The sequence below is a fragment of the Neoarius graeffei genome, chromosome 22, assembly GCF_027579695.1.
Source record: "Neoarius graeffei isolate fNeoGra1 chromosome 22, fNeoGra1.pri, whole genome shotgun sequence".
NCBI classification, from domain to species: Eukaryota; Metazoa; Chordata; class Actinopteri; order Siluriformes; family Ariidae; genus Neoarius; species Neoarius graeffei.
Genome location: NC_083590.1, coordinates 18,814,086 through 18,821,915, shown reverse-complemented (window position 1 = coordinate 18,821,915; position 7,830 = coordinate 18,814,086). Strand labels below are relative to the sequence as shown.

The following is a 7,830-nucleotide window of genomic DNA, read 5'->3' as shown; positions in this document are numbered from 1 at the left end:
GCGGCAGTGTGGCGATTGTGCAGGCAGTGTGGGATTTATCTTTGTGCAACTGGTGGGACTGTGGTAGCTACGCCATTGGAATTACATCCTGACCCTCTCTTGGTGGAATCTCTTTTTTTTTTTTCTTAATTGTAAAGTGACCTTGGGTGTGAAAAAGGCGTTATATAAATTGAACTGATTATTTATTATTTTTTATGTGACACGGTCCTGGTGCCATGACAGGTCATAAACAGTAGCTGCAAGATTAGATATCATTGTCACACCATATGAGCACTATATGAATATGAGTACAGCTAGTGAATAATTGATTACTCATTAATTATGTGAATATGACTTTTTCCACACATTTATATTTAATAAGTTTATCAATCCTGTTTCTTTACATGTTTACTAAGTTGACCAGATCATTTTGCTGATCAATATGCAAAATGACTTGCCAGTGGAATATGAATTAAAAATTGAAATGAAATTACGTATAATTCGCAGATAATTTGTGGGCATTTTTGTTTGCTAATAGAGAATTTTTCAGTGCTTTCAAAAGAGGAAATGTGAAAATGGGAGTTAGACAACGTTAGGATTACCTCAGTTCTTGCTGCTGCTGGAAAGCACATTCACACAGACACACAGATGCTTCCACACACACACTTGCTCTTACATGAGTTAGCATGAAGGCCCGAATGAAAGTACAAATCCATAAACCCATTTCAGTGTCATCTCACACATCATTACACCGTCTCTAATGTCTCTACACACACTCAGTGACCACATTTTCTCAATCTTTCTACAGTTATAGCCTCTTTTTTCAGCTGTCATACAGGTCACTCATTGTGTGTGAACTGAAGCAGATGCTGGGATTTTTTTTACGTAAGAAAGTAAATAACACATATCATCAAACTCATAAAACAATGGAGGCTGAAAATGAGGAACACGTCAGTCGTCATATCCAGCTCATGCTAAAAGGACAAGTCATTATTGTACACAGCAAAATCCCCAGTCGGGCGGCACGGTGGTGTAGTGGTTAGCGCTGTCGCCTCACAGCAAGAAGGTCCGGGTTCGAGCCCTGTGGCCGGCGAGGGCCTTTCTGTGTGGAGTTTGCATGTTCTCCCCGTGTCCGCGTGGGTTTCCTCCGGGTGCTCCGGTTTCCCCCACAGTCCAAAGACATGCAGGTTAGGTTAACTGGTGACTCTAAATTGACCGTAGGTGTGAATGTGAGTGTGAATGGTTGTCTGTGTCTATGTGTCAGCCCTGTGATGACCTGTTGACTTGTCCAGGGTGTACCCCGCCTTTCGCCCGTAGTCAGCTGGGATAGGCTCCAGCTTGCCTGCGACCCTGTAGAACAGGATAAAGCGGTTACAGATAATGAGATGAGAAAATCCCCAGTGTTGAATTAACACTCAGAGTGTTGATTTAACACCCTACTGTGTTTATATAGGTCCAATTGGACACAAATTAACTCTGAAAGTGTTAATTCAACACTGAGGAATTTGCTGCGCAGCGTTCTATAGAGATTTTAAACTCATCCCTTTGCTATTAAGAGCAAACATGACCTCAGGGCTGTATATCAGTATCATTATGTAGAGTAGTGGGAATTTTCTGAGGAAATTAGGACGCTCCATAACAGGTATCTCTCTCTCTCTCTCTCTCTCTCTCACTCACTACACACTAGGACACTATCACGCTGAGACTTATAACTGGTTCAGTCCATGACGTTTTGATTATTAATTTCTGACCAGAAAACAAAAAAAAGAGAACTCCGAAAAGCAATAGGAGAAAAGTGTTCAAAAACTTCAACTCAATTCTAAATCTTCTGAAATTAACCTTGGCGTAGCCAAGCAAGCTAGTTCTTATAAGGCTAATAAACATTCTTTGATGTCAGCCTTTATTGAGAAATGGTTTATTTTGTGCTCAAGTCCCACAGCTTCTTTGTTTTGTCTTATAGGACATGTACTAATTTAAATAAACGGAAAATGTCAGATTTGCTCACTACAGTGAGCAGCTAAGCATAACATTAGCTAGCTAAGCTACATGTGTAACACATTAACATTATCTGTATCCTGATCTCCTGATGATTAGTACCCCAAATATCGGTGTCAGTGCCTGTTAGATATCTAATTTTTCTCATTATCTGTAGCCGCTTTATCCTGTTCTACAGGGTCGCAGGCAAGGTGGAGCCTATCCCAGCTGACTACGGGCGAAAGGCGGGGTACACCCTGGACAAGTCGCCAGGTCATCACAGGGCTGACACATAGACACAGACAACCATTCACACTCACATTCACACCTACGGTCAATTTAGAGTCACCAGTTAGCCTAACCTGCATGTCTTTGGACTGTGGGGGAAACCGGAGCACCCGGAGGAAGCCCACGCGGACACGGGGAGAACATGCAAACTCCACACAGAAAGGCCCTCGCCGGCCACGGGGCTCGAACCCGGACCTTCTTGCTGTGAGGCGACAGCGCTAACCACTACACCACTGTGCCGCCCTGTTAGATATAAATTTTTAAATCCTGCTCGCTCAGGTAATTTTTTTTAGGGTAACACATTATTCGATTTGTTTTCACAAAAGTTAAACAAACTAGTAGTTTAATGGTGTCACAGTGGTGTAGTAGTTATTAGTGAAGTCAGTTTATTTGTATAGCGCTTTTAACAACAGACATTATCACAAAGCAGCTTTACAGAAAATTAAAGACTTTAAACATGAGCTAATTTTATCCCTAATAAATTTATTTATCCTTGATAAGGAAGCCTGTGGTGACGCTGGCAAGGAAAAACTCCCTCAGACGACATGAGGAAGAAACCTTGAGAGGAACCAGACTCAAAAGGGAACCCATCCTCATCTGGGTGATAACAGATAACATGATTATAAATAACTCGCTTCTATAACTGTGTCCTATATAGTCACAAAGTACAACTGCGTAACCAGGAAATTCATTATAGTTTTAGCATGAAGTCTATTTTGTTGAAGTTTTAAACTGTTCATTGATGGAGACTTGAGTGTAAAACTGTTCATTACAACCGCAGTTGCAAAGTTATCATGGCGATTGCAGTCCTCAGCCATCAGAGCAAAACTAAGTGTCCAGAGCCAACTTCTAAGTGCGACTTTCGATTGTCCATATGGAGCCGTCCTCCAAAGGAGCGATATGATGAGACTCCAGCCAGACGCAGGGCATCAGGATGGATCAGGTGGGTCAGAGGAGCAGAAGAGGGCAGCATCACTGGTGTTTCAGGATCGACATGTAGTTTGACAGAAAGACAGACAGAGGGAGAGACAGTGAGAGATCGAGAGAGAGAAAACACAGGTTGTTAGGTATGTCCGGTGTCACCTAATGGTTAAGAACAGTTTACATTTTGTGCTGAGTGCAAGCAGGGACTCCAACAAAACTAACTATGACAGCATAACTAAAAGGGGAGAGCCAGAAGGTAACACAGACATGAGGGATTCCTGGGACATAAAGCAGCAGCCACTACACCGTCAACAAACCCAAGTGAACGTGTCAGAGTGGGGAACTGACAGCATCCATACATCCCAGTTTACCAAAACACTCTATGCCTGAAGACCCTCCAGATCCCTTCCTTTACCAAATAAAAACTATTAACAAAAGGCCTGACTCAAAAGATACGTTTTCAGCCTAGACTTCAACACTGAGACTGTGTCTGATTCCCGAACACTACTTGGAAGGCTGTTCCATAACTGTGGAGCTTTGTAAGAAAAGGCTCTGCCCCCTGATGTAGCCTTCACTATATGAGGTACCAGCAGATAGCCTGCACCTTTTGATCTAAGTAGGTGTGGCGGGTCATAGAGGAGCAGAAGTTCACTCAGGTACTGTGGTGCGAGACCATTCAGTGCTTTAAAGGTCAATAGTAGTATTTTATAATCAATGTGAGATCTGATTGGGAGCCAATGCAGTGTGGATAAGACAGGGGTGATGTGGTCATATCTTGTAGTTCGAGTGAGGACTCTTTCTGCTGCATTTTGAACTAACGACTTGTTTATGCACTTATTGGAACATCCAGACAGTAAGGCATTACAGTAATCCAACCTAGAGGTAACAAAGGCATGAACTAATTTTTCTGCATCATGTAGTGACATTATATTTTTCATCTTAGCAATATTTCTGAGATGAAAGAAAGCTATCCTCATAATGTTAGATATGAATTTCAAATGAAAGACTGGAGTCAATGATCACCCTGAATTTTTTTTTTTTTTTATTGCTGTATGTGAAGAAACAGAAAGGCCAACTAGAGTTAATATATAATCAGAAAACCTACTTCTAGCTGCATTTGGTTCTAGTACAAGTACTTCGGTCTTGTCAGAGTTAAGTAGAAGGAAGTTAATACGCAGCCAGTGTATAATGTCCTCTACACATTCCTCAGTTTTATGAAGCTGGTGTCTCTCATCTGGCTTTGCAGAAACATACAACTGTGGGTCATCAGCATAACAGTAGAAGTTAATACCATGCTTATGAATAATATCACCCAGAGGTAACATATATAAAAAAAACAACAACTAGTGGGCCTAAGACAGAACCTTGCGGAACACAAAATTTTACCTCGGTGTGTAAGGGAGGGACGTTCCCTTAACTCCCATGACATTTCCTAATCTATCAAGGAGATCAATCAATGATCAGTGGTGTCAAAGGCTAGATGAGTTAGACAAGGCTGTTGTATATAACTGTATCCAGGAGGGCTAGCTTCATTTAAAGCTACATATTAATTTTGTTTAATCCATGTTTCTGTTAAACACAGTACATTAAACTCCTGATTAGTCATAAGTTCATTAACAATTAGGGCTTTAGACATAAGAGATCTAGTATTTAATAGCCCTACCTTTAGATCAAAGGTGCTGGCAGCGGCAGTACATTCAGCATGATCTAGAACAAACTCTCTGAGTATTTCTACTTTTTTGACTAGCTCAGGGAACAGACATTGTCTCGATATAGTGGACCCTGAGTGATGACTCTGTGCAGCTAGCAAACCATCGGTTTAGCCTGTTCGTCTGCTTCCTGGCCTTGGCTCTGGATTGTCACAATTTAACTAGGTCTGTTCTTAGACTATGAGCTATGCTGCAAGAAATGAGAGCAGCACATTCCCGAGTGGGATGGGTACCGTCCCGCCCTACCAGGCCACCCTTGCCCTCAAAACTATTCCAATTATCTATAAAGACCACATTGTTTTCAGAGCATCACCTAGACAACCAGCAGTTCCATACAGCAGTGACCATAACCTGCTGTAAGTTACATCACCATGCCACCTTGGGATGGAGCCAGAGCATATTACAGCATTGGACACTGCCTTCACTAATCTAAACACCTCAACAAAGTTACTCTTAGTAACCTCAGACTGAAGAAGGCGTATATCATTAGCTCCTACAAGGATAACTATCTTTGAGAACCTGTGCTTTCCTAAGGCCCTCAGATTACCTGCTCTGTTCGGCGCCCTGCCTCTCAGTATACACCTGACTAAAACTGCTGATGCCCGAAAGGCCTAGCTAATTTGACGTGCCATAAGACAGAGTCTCCTATAACCAGACCTCTTTCAGTTTTCTCAGCGGGTGCTTCACTGAGGAGAGCAAACCTGTCCGGTGTGTGAAGTGAAGAGGAGTGGTGCTCCTCTAGGCAAGCCTCAACGGTAGCTTTGGCTCTGCGATTATGCTGCCGAGTCGTCACCCATTCACCCTGCTGTGAGGGCTCTAATACCAGAGTTGGGGGATTACTAACACCACCTAGGATGTCCAGACTTTCCCCTACAAAAACTTCACTGTTCACATTCTCACTAACCCTCTCTAGAGTCTGGATGTGCAGCTCGAAAGCTCTAATCTTGTCCATCAGAGAGTTAACTCATGCACACTTATCATACTGTAAATAAAACTATTACTAATGACGGCGGAAGAATGACTAAACGTCCTGCACTCAACACACTGAACAAGCTGAACATGTGCCATGATAAATGGTTTACGTACCTTAAGCAAAGATCTGTTGATATTAAGGCAGATCCAGTGTGGATGGTCTCCGATTGCAGTCTTTGCAGGGAAAGGAAAAACCTTGCAGTCTCTGAAAAAAATAAAATGTGGAAGGAGGAGGAGTGAAAATACAATGAAAATAAAAATAACCGTGGAAAATTATTGCACATATAGTTCTGTCATCAGCTTAATTATTAACTTAATAACTTAATTAAGCTTAATTATAGTACTGTCACCTCACAACAAGAGAGTTCAAACCTCATGGCTGATTGGGGCGTTTATGTTTTCTGTTTACATGTTCTTTTCATGCCTGTGTGGGTTTCCTCCAGCAGTTCAAAGACATGGGGATTCCATCAGCTGGCTACTCTAAATTGCCCATAGGTGTGAACATGAATGGTTGTTTGTCTCGGTGTTAGCCCTGCCATAGATTGGTGACCTGCCCAAAGTCTGATGTCAGATGGGATTGACTCCAGCTTTCCCAACAGATAATAGATGAATGAATAGTAGCTTAATTTACAGCAGAGAAATCCTGACCAGGCTAAAGATGCTGCGAATGGATCACGGCCAAGTTTTACACATTCCCTTTTCTTGAGAAGTAGCTAGCAATGATAACTGTCTAGAAAGCCCAGTGATAGAGTAAAAAAAAAACCCTGAATGCCACAAAATGCTACTATTTTAATATATCTCATCTCATTATCTGTAGCCGCTTTATCCTGTTCTACAGGGTCGCAGGCAAGCTGGAGCCTATCCCAGCTGACTACGGGCGAAAGGTGGGGTACACCCTGGACAAGTCGCCAGGTCATCACAGGGCTGACACATAGACACAGACAACCATTCACACTCACATTCACACCTACGGTCAATTTAGAGTCACCAGTTAACCTAACCTGCATGTCTTTGGACTGTGGGGGAAACCGGAGCACCCGGAGGAAACCCACGCGGACAACATGCAAACTCCACACAGAAAGGCCCTCACCGGCCACAGGGCTCGAACCCGGACCTTCTTGCTGTGAGGCGACAGCGCTAACCACTACACCACCGTGCCACCCCTATTTTAATATATTGGTGATTTAACCATACGGAGCATGCTAACTAGCTAGATGAACAGAAAAAGGTGAAATTTAAAGAATGACATTTTGGGTTTTAGTACTCCAAACACAAGAAAAAAAAAAAGTTAGTTTTTAATATTAAAACAATTGTACAAACTGGCTTGAGAAAACATCCCCCTCCCATTTGGCTTGTTAATATTTTCTCCACATTTCATTTATATACTCACTGGCCACTTTAATAGGAAGCTGTTCTTGGCTGCAGGAGTGGAACCCAACATGTTCTTCTGCTGTTGCATGCCGAGATGCTTTTCTGCTCACCGCGGTTGTGAAGAGTTACTAGAGCCTTCCTGGCCAAAGAGCTTGAACCAATCTGACCTCTCTTAATCAAAAAGACGTTGGTTTCCACCCACAGAACTGTCCCTCACTCAACTCGAGGTTTTTTGTTTTACGCACCATTCTGTGTAAACTCTAAAGACTTGAGTGTTTGAAACCCCCAGGAGATCAGCAGTTTCCGAAATACTCAAACCAGCAGTCCATCTGGCTCCAACCAACACACATGCCACAGTGAAAGAAAGTCACACTTTGAGATCACATTTTTTTTCCCCCCCATTCTGATGTTTGAACATTAACTGAAGCTCTTGATTTGTATCTGCATGATGTGATGCATCAAGGGATCGGCTGATTAGAGAACTGCATCAAACAGCAGGTGGATGGATGGGTGTGAATGCACGTCTTCATTTAAACTTGTAAATCAGTCTATGAACATACTGTAGATTAGAATCTAGCATTTTAAATAAAGCACATGGGAAAATAAAAAGGTG

The 7,830-nt window shown here is 42.4% G+C and overlaps 1 long non-coding RNA gene across 1 annotated transcript; it reads right to left on the bottom strand.

Moving 5' to 3' along the window:
* Window positions 1–2,610: 2,610 nt before the first annotated feature.
* LOC132870721 (uncharacterized) lies at window positions 2,611–6,766 on the bottom strand. The gene is made up of 2 exons (XR_009651189.1): window positions 5,961–6,766; window positions 2,611–3,216 (listed from the first exon to the last, which is right to left on the bottom strand). It is a non-coding gene; the product is annotated as an uncharacterized LOC132870721 (long non-coding RNA).
* Between the last annotated feature and the right edge of the window lie 1,064 nt (window positions 6,767–7,830).